Source organism: Eptatretus burgeri, chromosome 4, assembly GCF_056783735.1.
Source record: "Eptatretus burgeri isolate ZD-2024b chromosome 4, Ebu_testis_v1, whole genome shotgun sequence".
Lineage (NCBI taxonomy): Eukaryota > Metazoa > Chordata > Myxini > Myxiniformes > Myxinidae > Eptatretus > Eptatretus burgeri.
In genome coordinates, this window is record NC_140964.1 from 115,607,571 (window position 1) to 115,624,997 (window position 17,427).

Below are 17,427 nucleotides of genomic sequence, written 5' to 3' on the forward strand. Positions count from 1 at the left end.
ATTAATTTACTTAGTCTTATACAATCCTTTTCTAATCGTTTTACAAACTCTTGTGAAGCATTTTTTCCACTATACTGTTCAAGTTTATTATACTTTTCTCCAACAGATGATTTGATATAATAACAGAAACCACAAGGAATATGTTTTTGATATTTATTTGTATATGGTTCTTTTGGATTAGGAGAAGCAGTATTTATCTTTTAAGGATACATTCAAAATCAGCGTATATCACAAATGGGTGCATGATAGATTTATTATAATCTTCAAAAGAAATCTTTTCACCAGGTTTAGGCATTGTAATTACAGCTGATTTATGATTACTACAATATTTTGAATGTTGTTCTAATCGTTCTTTTGTATGAAATGAATTAAGACATCGCTTACAAGGATATATTTTGTTTGCTGTTCTGAATACCTGAGAAGAGATTAATCTTGATAAATTATTGATGTATGTGTAATGTGAATTATTTCCAACACTAAAATATAAAAGATCAATGTGTGTTTCTTCATTTTTATAGTTGTTTGAAATTTTTAATATTTGAACTTTGTTTGTATCCGTTAATCCATATACATTAATAGAAAGATTATTCTTTTTCTCAATTTTAGGAATATCTGTTAGTGGCATTGGGAAATTAAAATCTTTAATGTCCAAGGTATTCTCATATTTCATATATTGTTTTACTCTTTCTGAATTACATTTTGGTGGATGTAAGTGAGCAAGAACAGACCAGAGAAAACATTTATTATCATTATTCTTAATATTAACAACTGCCTTCTTTCGTTTTATTTCTTTTGGTAATTCAATATAAGAAGAAGCTTTAAGAGGGTTTGATTTTAGAATGTGTACATCTAAAAAGATGATTTTTTAATATTGAATCCACTTCCTACCACTGTATTATCAACATCCTCCTCTTGTCTTGATAGTTCTTCATAAACCCCACTATTCAAAAAATCTTGAAATGATGTTATAAAATGAAGATCTGTCCTCATATAAGGAGTTTGTTCTTCATCTTGTCTTTTCATATTCATTTTCACTCCCATATAAAACTTTAAAGTTTTCATTTCTTTTAATGTTTTTTAATAAATTTTTCAACATCAGGTTTCACTATTTCAATTGATTCAATTATTGATGATGGACCGGGTTCTCCAAATTGAAAAATCCTTATTTTTATATGCCCTTTAAATGCCCCATCAGTGTTTTCAATATAATAGTCTCCCTTTACTTTAAACTCATTTTTCTTGTGTTTTTGTGATTGAAGATGCCTATTATAACTACTCTTCAAAACATCCTTTGAGCAGGTATCACAATGTTTTCTTTCCAACTCAAGAGGGGATATTTTGTGAAATAGATTAAATGTGTGTTTGTTGGTTCGGAGGTGTTTTCTATAATGTTTATATTCGTGATTACAAACATCGCAGTATGTTGTATTCACCATATTTATATAATAAAACTTTGCTTAAACTAAAAATTTCTTGATGAAAATTTCGTTTATTTTACAGGTGAATCTGTGCTTAAACTAAAATTTTCTTGATGAAAATTTCGTTTATTTTACAGGTGAATCTGTGCTTAAACTAAAATTTTCTTGGTGAAAATTTCGTTTATTTTACAGGTGAATCTGTGCTTAAACTAAAATTTTCTTGATGAAAATTTCGTTTATTTTACAGGTGAATCTGTGCTTAAACTAAAATTTTCTTGATGAAAATTTCGTTTATTTTACAGGTGAATCTGTGCTTAAAACCATTTTATCCTCCAACTTTTTCACTTAATAAATACAATGTTTCAAGACACAAAAGACAAGTTTCAATCAATCTCTTCATTTGTTAAAGATGCTGAGAAATATGTCAAGGATGTAAAATTGAACAAAGATAAATATAACAACTATTGGATAAAAACAATTATGGTGGATATGATGAGTTCTTCAATTTACTTCAGTGGAAGGGCTTTTAGTATACCTGGAAGAACATCAATTAAGGTATCTCTAACAAAAGTTTCTCCTCTCCTTCTGGCAATATATTCAAAACTAGAAAAAGCAATGAAACAAGAAAAGGTATCAAAAAATAAAAACCTTATGGATGAAGCTTTAGAAAGAAAAGATAAGACCATCTGTAATATGCAAGGAGAAATTTGTATTTTTTTCAACAACCCTAAAGATATAAATCCTGATGAAATAAAGGATGTTAATATATCAGGTGAAATGACATTTCGTTCAATTGTAGTTAAGGATCATTTTAAAATTACCTTTAATATAAAAAATGTAGCAGTTGAATCTGTTAATGAAAAAATGTATATCGATATCGATGGTAATGTTTTTTCTACTAATTAAATGAGCCAATATTCAACTGAAGATTTTGAAGATTATGAGAGTGATTATGATACCGAGAGTTTGCATTCAAACGATAGTTATGACACCGAGAGTTTGTGTTCAAATGATAGTTATGAAAGTATAGATGATTCTGAAAGTATCGAAGATGATATCGAAGATGAATTTCAGTTTAAGTAAAGTTTTACTTTATAAATATGAATAGTTTACTCGATTTTGAGCCTCTTGAATTCCATGATTCTCCATATGACAAATTTGAGAATTGTCCTGCGTGTGAAAGACGGGGATTAAACACAGAGTCAAAAGCCTATAAACAATGTATATTCTGTGATTATCTTCTAATTAATGATAATCAAAAATATAAAAAGGAAAATAATTCTTTTAGATTTACACCAAAAATGAATTACTTTACAAGATTGATTCGAGAAATGAATGTAAAGAACGAGGGTGAGAACACACCTTTCCTTACAAGGGAAGAAACTGAACGTATTAGAGAAATGTTCAAAGGATTGTTGTTATATCTTATTCATGGATGTGATTTTCAGGGAAATATCAACACAAGATATTGCATAAATAAAATAATGGATTATCTTGAAATTAAACCTGAACTTAGGATAAAATATAGAATTTCGAAAAAAGCCAAGAATAAATTAAATAACCTGTTTTCCAAATATATAAATGAATGATTTTTTACCTATTTGGGAAAATAAGATAAAATTTGACAACCATAAAAATCTCCCAAATTCATTAAGATGCCTCATAGTTGGTTCAAGTGGATGTGGAAAAACCTGCTTACTTTTAAAGATGCTCCTCACTCCCAACTTTTTAGATTATGATAATTTAATAATTTTCACAAAGTCGAGTTTTCAACCAGAGTATCAACTACTCTCACAAGGTTTTAATGCTGGTCTTCAAAAGAAGATATAATCGGTTTATTTAAACTTCAAAAAACCTAAATGATTTTAACATTGAAGATATAATACAACTATTTTGTGATACACAGAGATGTAAAAAGAAATCAAAACCGATAACTTGTATTCTGAGTGATAATACGGATGATATACCGTCTCCCCAAGATTTGGATAAATCCAAAAAGAACCTCGTTATCTTTGATGATTGTGTTAATGAGAGAAACCAAACGGTAATGGACAGCTACTACACAAGAGGGAGACATTCTTCTTGTAATTGTATTTATCTTAGTCAATCGTACTTTCAGCTTCCTCGTCGTTCCATCAGAAACAATGCTAATACTTTTATTTTATTCAAGTTAAATTCAATAGATATAAACAATTTTTGGAGAGACAATTGTTCTACATTATGTAGTAAAAAGGAATTTGGGGATTACATGAAACACACGACTGAAAAATATAAATATATTGTTGTGAAACAAGATGAGATATTAAATGATATTTTTCAATAAATAAATGGATGCGAAAGAAAGAGCAAGAAGATTTAGGGAACATCAAGAGTTGGTTTCAAAAGTTGTAAAACAGCAGGAAGACATAAAGAAGAAACGCAGACAGAAACTAACGGGCGAAGAAGCATTTGAAAGAAAACAAGAGAAATTTTTTAAACCACTTTTAAAAACTTCCCAAGGAAAAATGAAAGATGTTTCCACATTTCCCACGGTAGAATATACTCCTAAAAAACTTCAAATGTTAAAAGATTTCAGTCAAATGACGGAGGAAGAATTAGAGCATTTAGGAGAATTAGAATATGATGATGAAGGTTTATTTCAACAACTGGAAGAGATTAATCGAACCCCTGATTATATTGTGAATGCTCTTCAAAACAATGAATATTCAGCGGATTCAAAAACCAAAGCAGGACTCATTCCAACAGAACAATCAGCAATATTTCATCTTGTTCAAGAAAAGGTATTGATATTTAATGATGAATTAAGGTTCTTGGGTTCTGCTCAACCCCTGTTAAACTAACTCCAAGATTAATGTTTCTTCTCACAAAAGATGGAAGACAAGGTTCAACTGTGAGGGATGAATCAAAGTATATTGATAAACCATTGGATATGGAAAATAATGATGATAGAGTATATATTGATCTGCTGAACACTCTAAATTATAAGGTTATTCTTTCTGGTAAAAGTAGGAAGAATGAGAAGGAGAAACACATTATTCAGGCTTTAAGTATCCTTGGTTCAGGTGTTAGTTTTCTTCCAAATGACCCATCGCAATTAGTTAATAGACTGTTATTGTTGTTAGGCAGTAAGAAGGCTGGAAATAACAATTGTTTTAATGAAGCATCAGCCATTTTAGACCAGTTGATGAACATGAAAATAATTAATAAATATCAATATAAAGACATTTTATCTCATATTAAATAAGATGAGAAGCACAATCCTTAGTTTCAATTTCACAACAAGCGACCACACATCTTCATTCCCATACCCACTACAACTTGACACAACAAAAGAATATGAGGCATCTTTATTGTCCATGGAAACTTATAATACCTTATTTAATATAACCGAGAAAAATGACAAGTTTAGTTATAATCCAGGAAGTGGATACAAAACGATAACAGTCTCACCCGGAGCATATGAGATTTCTCAAATATCTTCCGAAATTGCTCGTCTTATGAAAGAACAGGGTGATGAACCAAAAAATATTGTTATAAACATTCAAAAACATACTTCAAAATCAACGATTAAAGTTAAAAATAACTACAAGGTTGATTTCACAATTGATAATTCATTTAGAGAGTTATTGGGTTTCTCCTCAATAAGATTGAAACTAATGGGACGTTTTACAGTGATAATGTCATTCAAATATCCTCAGGAATAAATTCGGTGTTAATTCACTGTGATTTGATTGATGGTGCTTATAATGATGGGAAAAAAACAAATACAATATTTTCATTCAGCGCATACTCAACCCCAATTGGTTATAAATTCAATATGGAACCCAAAAATTTGGTTTATCTCCCTGTGTCAGGAAAAACCATACACAGAGTAAATTTTAGGATAACCGACCAAGATAATCGTGTGATTTCTTTTAATGGAGAAGTTATATCCATCAGAATTCACCTACGTGAAGTTTTCCAATAAATAAATACGATGGTTATTGTGAGGAAACACGAGTTGGGAAAATATAAAATAATTACAGGGGATGGGATGTTCCTTTCCCCATACTACAAGGGTGAAGGTATGTATCTTGGTAGAGGATACTATAAACCTAAGAGACAAAGGGGTGTTGGGCATCAATTTAGAGGAGATGGGATAATTGATACTCTCATGGGTATTGGTTCAACTATTCTTAAACATAAAGATCTAATTGGTTCAACTGCTTCTGCTGTGGGAAATGTTGCAGGTGCTGTAAAGAGTATAAAAGATGCCCAGAAGGAATCTCATAAATTACAAGCAATAAAAGAAATTAAGAAAGGCAAAACTCAGTTGTCCCCCAAGAACGACAGAAAATAATTCAAATACTTGGATCAGGGTTTCAAAAGTTTTAACATCTTTTTTTCCTAAATAAATACAAGTATGGAAGCAATTGATAGTATCTATGATTTGGATGATACTATTATTATCTCAAACTCCACTAAAAAAGAAGATTACTTCAAGGTAAATGCAATAACTGGAACAGACTGGAATACGAATGGTACAAAAAGTTTTGAAATAAATAATCAACAAACCTATTTGAATCTCTCCGAAAGTTTCTTGTTGTGTAAATTTAAATTCACTAAGGCTGGGAATAACACAAACGCTACACTTGTAAATGATTTCTTCTGGAAAATGTTTGATAGTGTGCGTTTGTATATTGGAACACAAGAAGTTGAAGCGGTTGATTATGTCTCTGCTGTATCTGAAATGATAAAATTTACACTCTATACATTCAGTGATAGAATGGGAAAGGGGTCTGTCGAAGGTTTTATTCCTGATATGTCAACGGGAACAAACACAGACCCTGGGTATACTCAAAGGAAAGGAATGTATAATGATGATACAAAAGCAGAAAATAGTTTTACTGTGGCAGTTCCTCTTAAAGGTATATTTGGATTTTGTGATCATGATAAAGTTCTGTATGGCCTTAAAATTAGATTTCAACTACAAAGGAATGATAATGAAAATCGATTGCTTTTTGGTGTTGGTAGTGCTTTTGGTGATCAGAATAAATTTGTAATTGAGGAAATGAGTTGGTATATCAGTGAATATACTCCTAATCTTAAAACAGAAGAGATGTTGAATCGAAGACTTAACTCAAAGAAACCACTCAGTGTATCATACCTCAAAAGAAGATGTCAACACGTTAAACTCAATCAAACTACTTACACGTGGAATTTGGGTGTTCTGGAAGGAAAGCCACGATATCTGTGGATCATTTTTAAAAAGCCAGATGGTGATACTGCGACTGATAAGAATAATGCATTGAGTGATAATGCTAAGGTGAAACAACTTCGCGTTTCTCTAGATGGAACATTTTACCCACGAGATAGATTGGAAATTAATTGGGAAAAAATGATTTTGCTGAAGCATACAAGTCTTACCAAAAGGTGTGTGAAAGTAATGGAAATAAAGAACCTATTTTGGATATGACAGCATTTAAAAGTTTGTATACAATCTATGCGTTTGACCTGAGCGCTCAAAAGGAAACTATAAAGTCTAATCAGTGGATACTTCCCTATACATTGAAAGAGGAGAGAGTGAAGAAGTTGATACATATTGTTTGCTTTTGGAAGAAACAGAATTGCAGATTAATACAGATAATGGTGTGATGATTAGTCTCACATAATTTTTGTTAAATAAATGAGTGGCAAAGTACCAACTGGGGTATATGTTAATCAAATCAATCTTCATAAACTATCATCTTGTGTTCAAAATCAAAAGCCTTGTACGATTAACGTTAATACAATTCAGAGAAAAGGAGCAGTAAGAATTGATGTTTTTCTCACAAGAGAACAGGTTAAAATCTTGAATGACACTGGCTCACTTAAAATTAAAATGACAAAACCAATGTTGAAAAAATATTCAATAAGAGAGACGAGTGGAGGATTTCTCCCATTTCTAATTCCTTTATTTGCTGGTTTAAGTGCGGTTGGAGCATTGACGGGTGGTATTTCAACAGCGGTGAAAACTGCCAACGAAAGGAAGGCTCAACTCCAGGCTCAAAAAGAATTGGAAAGACATAACAAAGAGTTGGAGAAACAAATTAGTGGAAGTGGTGTAATTGTCGATTTTGCTGAAAAACTTGAAGGTCTGCCTGATAAAGCGAGATTGCTAGTTGGAGATATGCTTTCTTCTATAGCACAAGCAGGTGTAAAATTAACGAAAAGAGGTAATGGATTATATCTTTCTAATAAATAAATGAGCATTGATGAGTGGTTGAAAGAATTTGGAAAGAATACAACATCAAATTTACAACTTGTCAAATATTGTAAGAAATTAAAAATTCATAATGTGGTTATTTGTATGAGAGATGAATTAACAAATGTGCCGAAACATACAAAGAATATTATTATGAACTTAGAAGATAATAATGGGAACGGTTCTCATTGGGTTTGTATTTTTAATAGTCAAGACAAATATTATTTTGATAGTTTTGGTCTTCCACCACCTGTTGAAGTCATAAAATTCTTACAGAATGGTGTTTATCAAACATTTCAAGTCCAAGAATTAAATTCCAAGTGTTGTGGCCAATTATGCCTATATGTGTTATTTCAACTCAACAAAAATAAAAAATTTTATGATATTATTTTTAATCTAATATAAATGACTTATGTTGGTAAAGATGGTTCTATCTTTGGTGTATCTCAAGAACTGGATATTGATTTATCAAATTATTACACAAAGGCACAGGCTGAACGACATAAATATAATATAACCAAAAATATTAACATGAAAAATGCTTATAAATTAAAAAATTATCCAAGCCCGACTGACGCGAATGACTTGGTGAGATTAAGCGATTTATCACAATATATATCCTTAAATAAAACAGCCGTGTATTCCAAAGATACAGAAGTGTTGATATTATCTCCAGGTCATACAGAATTCACAGTTCGAATTAAAATAAATTTTTATAAAGAAGGGCGTATCGTTTGTATGAGAATAGAACAATGGGGGTATGATATGAATGATTTAGGGTATAATTGGTCATTTAAAATTAACCTCGAAGACCTGGAACAATTAAATCAGTCTCGTAAGGAAGAATATTATCCACTTGGTATCGAGAATGAGTTTTGTGGGGCTACGATTAGTAAACAACAAATAAAAGAATTTAATAAGGGTAAATATAATAATGGTTTTGCCCTTGTTTATCTCATGAAAACAGAAAAAACAGGATTATATATAATAAGTAAGGAAATACAAAATGATTTAACTATGGGAAGATGGGGAGGTGTTTCGTGCCATAATATTGTTCTAACATATATTTCTAATACATAAATGACAGCAAGAAGGCTTCAAGAAAATTATCATTTCTGTGTCCAAGCATACCTTCAAGAAAAGGGTATTCGGTATTTTAATAAATATGTTCTACAACATAAGAATGAGGTATTTTCAATAAAAGATTGGCATTATGCTGATGTTGATAAACCGACAACTTTAGATTTAATTAGAATGTTAAATAATGAAAAAATTATAAAGTTAAGAAAAGGTAAGGCTCTTTTAGAAATTCAAAAGAAATTTTATTGGTTTCCTGTTGTAAAAAAATTATTTTGGATACAGGAATAACAAGAAATCCTGATGAATATATGTATAATATTCTATGGGGTGTAAGCGATTCAAGGATAGTAAGGGATGAGGAAGGAGTTGAAGAAGAGACGGAAGAGGAGGAAAAGGAGAAGAGGGAGAAGAAAGGGAAGGAAGGAAAAGAGAAGAGAGAGAAGGAGGAGAGGGAGAAGAGAGAGAGGGAGGAAAGAGAGAAGAGAGAGAGGGAGGAGAGAGAGAAGAGAGAGAGGGAGGAGAGGGAGAAGAAAGAGAAGGAGAGGGAGGAGAGGGAGAAGAAAGAGAAGGAGGAGAGGGAGGAAAGAGCGAGACAAAATAAATATCAAAATATGGAAACCAGTGAGATTAAAAAAAGATTAGGGGTATTACAGAAAATAACTCAACCCACCGAGGAGGAAAACAAAGAATTGATAAGTCTATTTACAATACTTTCGACAAGACTATTGACATCGAGAAGACAGGTATTTTAATTCAAGTTTTTCATTTTTATTTTTTTCTTAAATAAATGGGGGAGAGAGTGAAGGCATTTCTAAGGATTCTTTATGTTTTAAAAATTAAGATTCAAATGTGCATGTTGGAAACTAAAAAGGTTTTTGCACTCTGCAGGAATTTTTCTCATAAATAAATGAGTTATTGTCTCAAATGTAAAAAGAAAACTAATACTAAAAATATTTCATATATTAAAAGTAAAAATAACAGGGTTATACAAAAAGGTATATGTTCGGTGTGTGGTTCAAAAAAAATCAATTTATCTCCCAACACAAACTAGGAGGAGATATACAAAAGTTTTTATCAGGAAGTAAATTTACAACTACTGGAATACCAGGGAATTACATCTTCCAGGGTATTCTTTCTGTGGTCCAGGCACAAACTTGGATAAAAGATTAGATGAGGCAGATAATCCTAAATCCTGGAGTAAGCCTATCAATAGAGTTGATGAAGTGTGCATGAGACACGATATTGATTATGGGAATACCACAACGTTGCAAGAAAAGCATGAAGCCGATAGAGAAATGTTGTATAATTTGTCTCTGATACAAAATCCAACCTTGAGAGAAAAAGTTGATCGGTTCATTGTGAAGAAGATGATCAGTGCTAAATTGAAACTTGGTCTTGGAAATTCAAAAAACTTATAGGCTCTAATGATGCCATTAAGACTGAAGAGCAATTAGCTGATGAATTACATAAACCAATATTCACAAAGTTTCAGAGAAGGAAAGTTTATTCCAAGGAAGTTGATTATATCTGGTCTGCTGATTTGATTGAACTCAATAATGATAAGGGGTACAAGTATGCTTTAACCGTTATTGATTTGAGGAGTAGATATGTGTGGGTTGTCCCTTTAAAAAACAAAACAGGTAATACTCTTATGTTAGCCTTCCAACAGATATTTAATAAAAGTAAGAGAAAACCTAAAAAATTGTGGACTGATGAGGGTAGGGAGTTTTATAACAAGACATTTATGAATTTTCTAAAAAATAACAGTATTACATTATACAGTACCTTTAATGAAGGGAAGGCAGTTGTTGTTGAACGTTTTAATCGTACCTTAAAAGAGAGACTATATAAAAAATTCACACAACTCGGTTCACAACAATGGTCATCTTTTATTCAAGATATTGTGGATAAGTACAATGACACGATTCACACGTCAACAAATATGAAGCCATCAGAAACATTTACAAAATTAAAATATGAAAAAGAGATTAATGTCAGAAAACCTAAGTTCAAAGTTGGTGATATCGTAAGAATATATAGGTGGAAATCTCATTTTGAAAAAGGTTATACGAAAAGATGGACCAACGAGCTTTTTAAAATTGTTGATGTAATAGATACGGTTCCTTGGACTTATAAGATATATGATTTGGAAGGGAAGAGATTTTAGGTTCATTTTATTCACAGGAATTACAAAAGACAAAGATAAATTGAAATTTTTTGACTCCGCCCCTTTTTGGCTCCACCCACACAAGCCCCCGCCCACACAAGCCCCGCCCACACAAACCCCACACAAACCCCACCACACACCCCCACAAGCTCCAATAAATTGAAATTTTTGACTCCGCCCCTTTTTGACTCCGCCCACACACCCCCCTCCCACCGAAGCCCCGCCCACACAAACCCCACACAAGCTCCACACAACCTCCACACAAAAACTCCACACAAGCTCCACACACACAAACCCCACACAAGCTCCACCCATATTCATCATATTCACATAATTAGTGATTAGTTAATTAGTTCCCCACACACACAACATGTTTATTTAATTAAAAAATTATCCACCCATCCACACAAGCTCCAGTCATCCACACATCCCCCATCTCTCCACCCATCCATTTATCCACATAAGCCTCATCCACATTCACCCCTCCCACACAAGCTCCACCCACATAAACCCCTGCCCATATAAACCCTGCCCACATAAACCCCTCCCACATAAGCCCTGCCTACACAAGCTCCACACAAAAACTCCACACACATAAACCCCTCCCACACAAGCTCCACCCACATAAACCCCCGCCCACACAAGCCCCACCCACACAAGCCCCACCCACACACACACACCCCGCCCACACAAGCCCCTCCCACACACACCCCACCCACACAAGCCCCTCCCACACACACCCCACCCACACAAGCCCCCCCCCACCGAAGCCCCGCCCACACAAGCCCCGCCCACACAAGCCCCACCCCCCCCTCATCCCCCTGTGCGCCCCCACCTTTGACCCACCACCTCCCTCATCCCACCCCCACCCTTCCCCACACACACACATGGGGAGGGGAGGGATGGGATGAGGGGTGATGGGTCATTGGGGGAGCGCACCTACCCCCCTCCCCCCCCCCAACCCCCCCCCCCTTTACATCTCTTTTATTCTTTTCTTGTAATTCAGAATCAAGTAATTGTAAACAAAACAAATATAATTTATTAATATTGAAAATATTAAATATTCATTTGCGAGAATGTACAATCTTTCCCAGCAATCTTCTTCAGATGCCTTGTGATTTCGAAACTCAGACACCATATTCTGTTTTGAAACAAAAAGTGGATAATAATTAGGTTCTATAAAGATAATTACATGGTAATATGAATAAGCCTCGTTGACCACTGAATTAACACACCAGGAGCCTGTCATCCTTTCAAGGTCAATAAAATGAATTCCAGTGTACTGACAAAACCACGTCCAAACTAATGATGCAACCAACATAAGGCGACATTCTAAAGAGAGAGTGATATTAATAATAATTCAGAAATATTTACCTCCAGAAAATCATGTGTTGTACGAGTGATATTAATAATAATTCAGAAATATTTACCTCCAGAAAATCATGTGTTGTACAAGATTGCTTCAACAGCTGATGTTGTGCGATAGTGCTGAAAAAAAAAAAAATAAGTCAAGGGTATAGATGAAGAGACAGACAGGGAAAGCAACACACACACACACACACACACACACGCACACACACACACATACACACACACATAGACACACACACACGTGCCTCACCATTGGTTTAATTCATTCGAGATCAGAGACCAGTCATTATAAATCATTGGCCTCTTCAATAAGAGCAGAGAGAGGTAGGTAGAAAGACAGACAGAGAGAGAGGCACACACACGTGTCTCACCATTGGTTTAATTCCTTCGAGATGAGAGGACGTGATAAGACTTCATGCCACTCATTGAAAATGTCTTTCAATTCTCTTCTAAAATCATTGATCTCTTCAATAAGAGTATTAATTTCATGAACCACGTCGTGATATGTGAACTCAATTTCTTCCAATGCCCTGTCAGGGAAAAAATATATATATATCAGAATTATCATGATTTAATTAATAATCATTTGCTTCATCGTTCAAAGAGAAATACACAAACTTACCAACTCTGTAGTGGGCTGTTGGCTTCATCGGAAGAAATATCGTCCATGCCTCAGTTGTAAAAATGAAAATCCTGTCTGGCAGAAACTTTGTCTGGCGAACCGCTTATAAAGCAACGATGAGGAAATTGCTTAATCATTGGGTGTGGGCACAGGAAATGACAAGCTTCTCTTAATGATCTCATCTGGCCACCGCCCGAGTTGCAAATCGTTTTTGGACATAAACCACGCCATAAAAGTTTTGATTCAAATGTTTTCAGTTCGTGTTCTGAGATAAAATATAAACACGAGACCTTGTCTCACAGAATAGTTCCTATTTTTTCACAGCATGACAGTCCAAAACCACTTCCTCATTCACACAGCACGGCCGTGTCAAAAAACACTTCCTCATTTTCACGGCATGAACTGAAAACATTTGAAACAAAAACTTTTTTCTGGCATGGTTTATGTACAAAAATGATTTGCAACTCGGGCGGTGGCCAGATGAGATCATTAAGAAAAGTTTATCATTTCGTAATGGCACAAAAGGGGTATCTTAAAAAATATAAAGATTCAAATGTTTTGTTTTTCAATATTTTAGATGGGGATTATTGTGCAAAGAAAATTAAACTATTGAAGGAATTTGAGAATGAACAAATGTTTATAGGTTCAATGAGTGAGCTAAACAATATGCATTGGTTATTTGATAAAGAGTGCCCCGAGGCTTAGACGTTTCAGATATTTCTTTAGAATCACCTTTAACAAATCTTTATCTTGTTGTATGGGCTATTTGAATAGAGAGCCCCTAGGTTAAAAGGGGAAATAAAAAAATGACCGTTTTTACAGCCATTTTTCCCTGTTGTGCAGGGGTTTGGCTTTTCTTGAGGCAATGTTTTATGGCCGGATGCCCTTCCTGACACCAACCCTGGTCGCCTCTTACGACACACAGGGATATGGTACACCTATTCTAACCGGGGCATACACCGGGACCAGTACACTGGCACTCATTTCGCCGACCTCGGAAGGATGGCAGGCTGAGTCAACCCCCTGGTGTTAATTCAGCAGCCAACGGGATTTGAACTCAGGACCCTGGGATCCCAAGCCGCCACCCTAACAACTAAGCCAACACCAGGCTCCAGGTTAAAAGGGGAGACAAATAAATATACCTTGGGCTAAAAAGGGGATTTATTTTTTCAGGGGAAAAAAAAGAAAAATTTCATGGCTGAAAATCCCCCATTCATTTACATGGGGAAAAGTGAGCCAGAACCAGTATTCTTTCCCTACTGACGTCTGACCTTCCAACTGCTAGGCACTCACCCACACCAACTGTTGACCTTGTTGTGCCTTTTTCCCACAGATCACAGGTCCTGGGCCATGGTTAGTGTAAATAGTTTAAAATGTAAATAATTTTTGCAACCCACCTGTTTGTTTGCATTCGCGCCGGCAATTTAGTTAAGTTGTCTGTGTGAGTCTGTTAGTTTAGTTACGCAGCGCACTAGGTTATTTACTTTTGGTACATGTATACAAATGTCGCACTCGGGGATCTGTAGGTAAAACGTACTAGGGGAAAAACCTCCACCTGTATGGCACACGAAGATTTACGACTTGGGATGAGTCGATAAAAAGGGCGTGGGGGGGGGTCATGTTACAAATTTGGAAACCATTCACATTCACACATACAGCAGTCCCAAAGCTTAGTTATTTCGATAAGTGTGTGTAGATAGATTCCTTCTTATAGCTAATGGGAATTTCATGTGTGCGCTGCGAGTTTCTTTCCAGTTAGTTTTCTCCATAAATTCACTTCACACCATGGTGCCATAACCCAAGGGTTCAAGGCTACGGATGTGGGCGGAGCCCCCTCGCATCAGGGCCGACTCCGCCCCAGCAAGATGGAACGTTCCCCTCATCCAATCGGGGGTGAGATCACCTCAGGGCCGACCCCGGCCCAGCCAGATGGGATGTTCGCCTCGTCCAATGAGGGGAGGACACCGATCCCCCGACGCCCCCCGACCAATCTGGAGGTGAGTTACCTCTGTGGTCTTGGTCTGGTCTGAGGTGTTTCCAAGGTCTTTTGGCGGTCTGCGGCCTTTTTCGGGTTCCTCGTGGTGGTGGTGGTCATGGCGGAGGTGTTGCGTGGTGCTCGTATCGTTGTTCCTGGCAGCCAGGATCGGGGGCTTGTTGGATTCCAGGTCATGGGTTCGAGTCCCACCCTGGTGGGTTGGAGTCGGTGAAACCGCACGAGGCGGCCAGGTACCCGGCCAGATTCTGACCCCCAGCTGAACTATCCTCCTCGAATGAAGGGCCGAATAAAGACCCATGAGATCCATTTCTTTTTGGGTGTGTGTGTCTGTCTGTGGCCAGTCTGGAAGTAGAACTGTTTAAGTGACTCCATTGTACATTTTCCTGCATATTCGTGATTAAGTCTGCTCTGTGTCTCCCTTCCCAATTATTGTAAATAAACCCCTGTTAAATGTACCAGCTCGTTGCCTGTCGTTTCTACCATTGACCCAGCACAGTGCGGGCTTGAGAAATAGGGAGGCCGTTTGTGCCATAAATTGTTCATTTGGTCCGGCAGGCTTTGGTAATCCCCACTCGTTTATGCCGGATCCGAGTAGTAACAGCGACTCGGTTCGGACAAAGTCGGCCGAGGGTGTGGCTTCCCCGGTAGTTAGACGGCGTGGGTACTTAGGTAAATTGGAATTAGACAATTAACCCTACCCCACGGCATCGAAATATTGGCGTCCACGGTCCACTAAGGAAGCCGTGACCTTTGGAGTTATCCGAAGGTTACGACTTTTCAATTCCGGTGTTCGGTGGGAGACGGCCCAACTGCTCCATCTAGCGGTCGTCCTCACCACCGAACCCGGCACCACAACAATATATGTATGTATGTGTGTGTGTATATATATATATATATATATATATATATATATATATATATATATATATATATATATATATATATATATATATATATATATATATATATATATATATATATATGTGTATACCCCGGTTAAAATAGGTGTACCAGATCCCTGTGTCGCAAGAGGCGACCAGGGTTGCGTCAGGAAGGGCATCCGGTGTAAAACATGTGCCAAATCACGATGCGGATCATATGGATGATCCGCTGTGGTGACCCCTAACGGGAGCAGCCGAAAGAAGAAGAAGAAGATGTATTTGTGTATGTGTATATATATATATATATATATATATATATATATATATATATATATATATATATATATATATATATATATATATATATATATATATATATATATATTTCTATAAACTCAGATATATAAAGAGTCAAATCAGTCATTGCTGCAAAAGGTGCTTCCAAGTACTGACCTCAGTGGTTGAATACTTTCACAACCAGTGAATTTTGATTCGTACATGTATTTTTTTCCAGGTATTCCTGACGTGTAACCTTCTTCAACTACAACAGTGTTGAGTTTGATATCTTCAGTTATGAATAAAAAGTTCACTTGGAAAAATTGTTTCCACATAATTGGTTAGAAGGGGGGTTATTGGAAGGGGGAATACTTTTGCAGGCCACTGTATATATTATATACACATCCATTATACATATTATATTCACACCCACACATGAATCATGGTTATACATATATGATCGTGATTGTACATGCACATGAGTTGTGATATATATATATATATATATATATATATATATATATATATATATATATATATATATATGTATATATTGTTGCAGATTTCGCGCCCGCCGGCGTGCGACGGCCACGTAACTCGAATCGCGGCACGTCGCCCACCGGACGGACAATCCAGTCGTGACCCTCTCGGACTAACGCCGGGAACCAGTCACGGGTGGACCTTTCGGTCTCACCGCGATCGAGCCAATCAGCCCCCGCGTGGGATAGGGTTGCTCGCCGAATTCGACCTACCTAAGTACCCACGCGGAGGGTAGACCGGGCGATCGCACCTCGCCGCAGGTCGACTTCGGACACGGGCCACTTAAGCGACCCGTTCCGTACTATCAGAATAACCGAGCGGTGTTATCGTCGACCTCGACGGTTCGATTAATTATCGGGCGTATTCAGCCCACTACCAACCCTTTACGTGAAGCAAGATGGGGATTCAATGGAGGAAAAGACGAAGCGAAGCGGGAGAACAGTTCAACAATAAAGCACATTTATTCGCGGCACACGGGAAGCACACAAATACAATTCCACCAAATGCACACAAAAAAAAGAAAACGATTCCATTTACACAAAAAGCAAATATAAAAGTGAGAACACAGTGCAGAGCTAATACCGACTACCGAGCACACGGCAACACTTATACAATTCTACTTCACAGACGGCGCCGACAACACATACCCAAAACCAAGGAAAGAATACCCTCAAGAATGAGGCGGGCCTGAGGCCGAGACCGGGTCGCGCCTACCCGTCTGGTGATGAGACGAGGAGCGGCGATGGCGCCGCAACCCGCGGGCCTCGTGGACGGTGTCTGGTAGGGGGTGGGAACGGGCCCCCTTGGTCGCACTATCTCAGCACGGGGGGAAACAGGAGGGGGTTGCTGATGC

General features: G+C 36.4%; 1 long non-coding RNA gene across 1 annotated transcript; it reads right to left on the reverse strand.

Annotated features, from left to right (window-relative positions):
- Positions 1-11,857: 11,857 nt before the first annotated feature.
- Positions 11,858-13,298, reverse strand: LOC147028941 (uncharacterized). The gene is made up of 4 exons (XR_015056959.1): positions 12,882-13,298; positions 12,631-12,789; positions 12,319-12,376; positions 11,858-12,029 (listed from the first exon to the last, which is right to left on the reverse strand). It is a non-coding gene; the product is annotated as an uncharacterized LOC147028941 (long non-coding RNA).
- Positions 13,299-17,427: the final 4,129 nt, after the last annotated feature.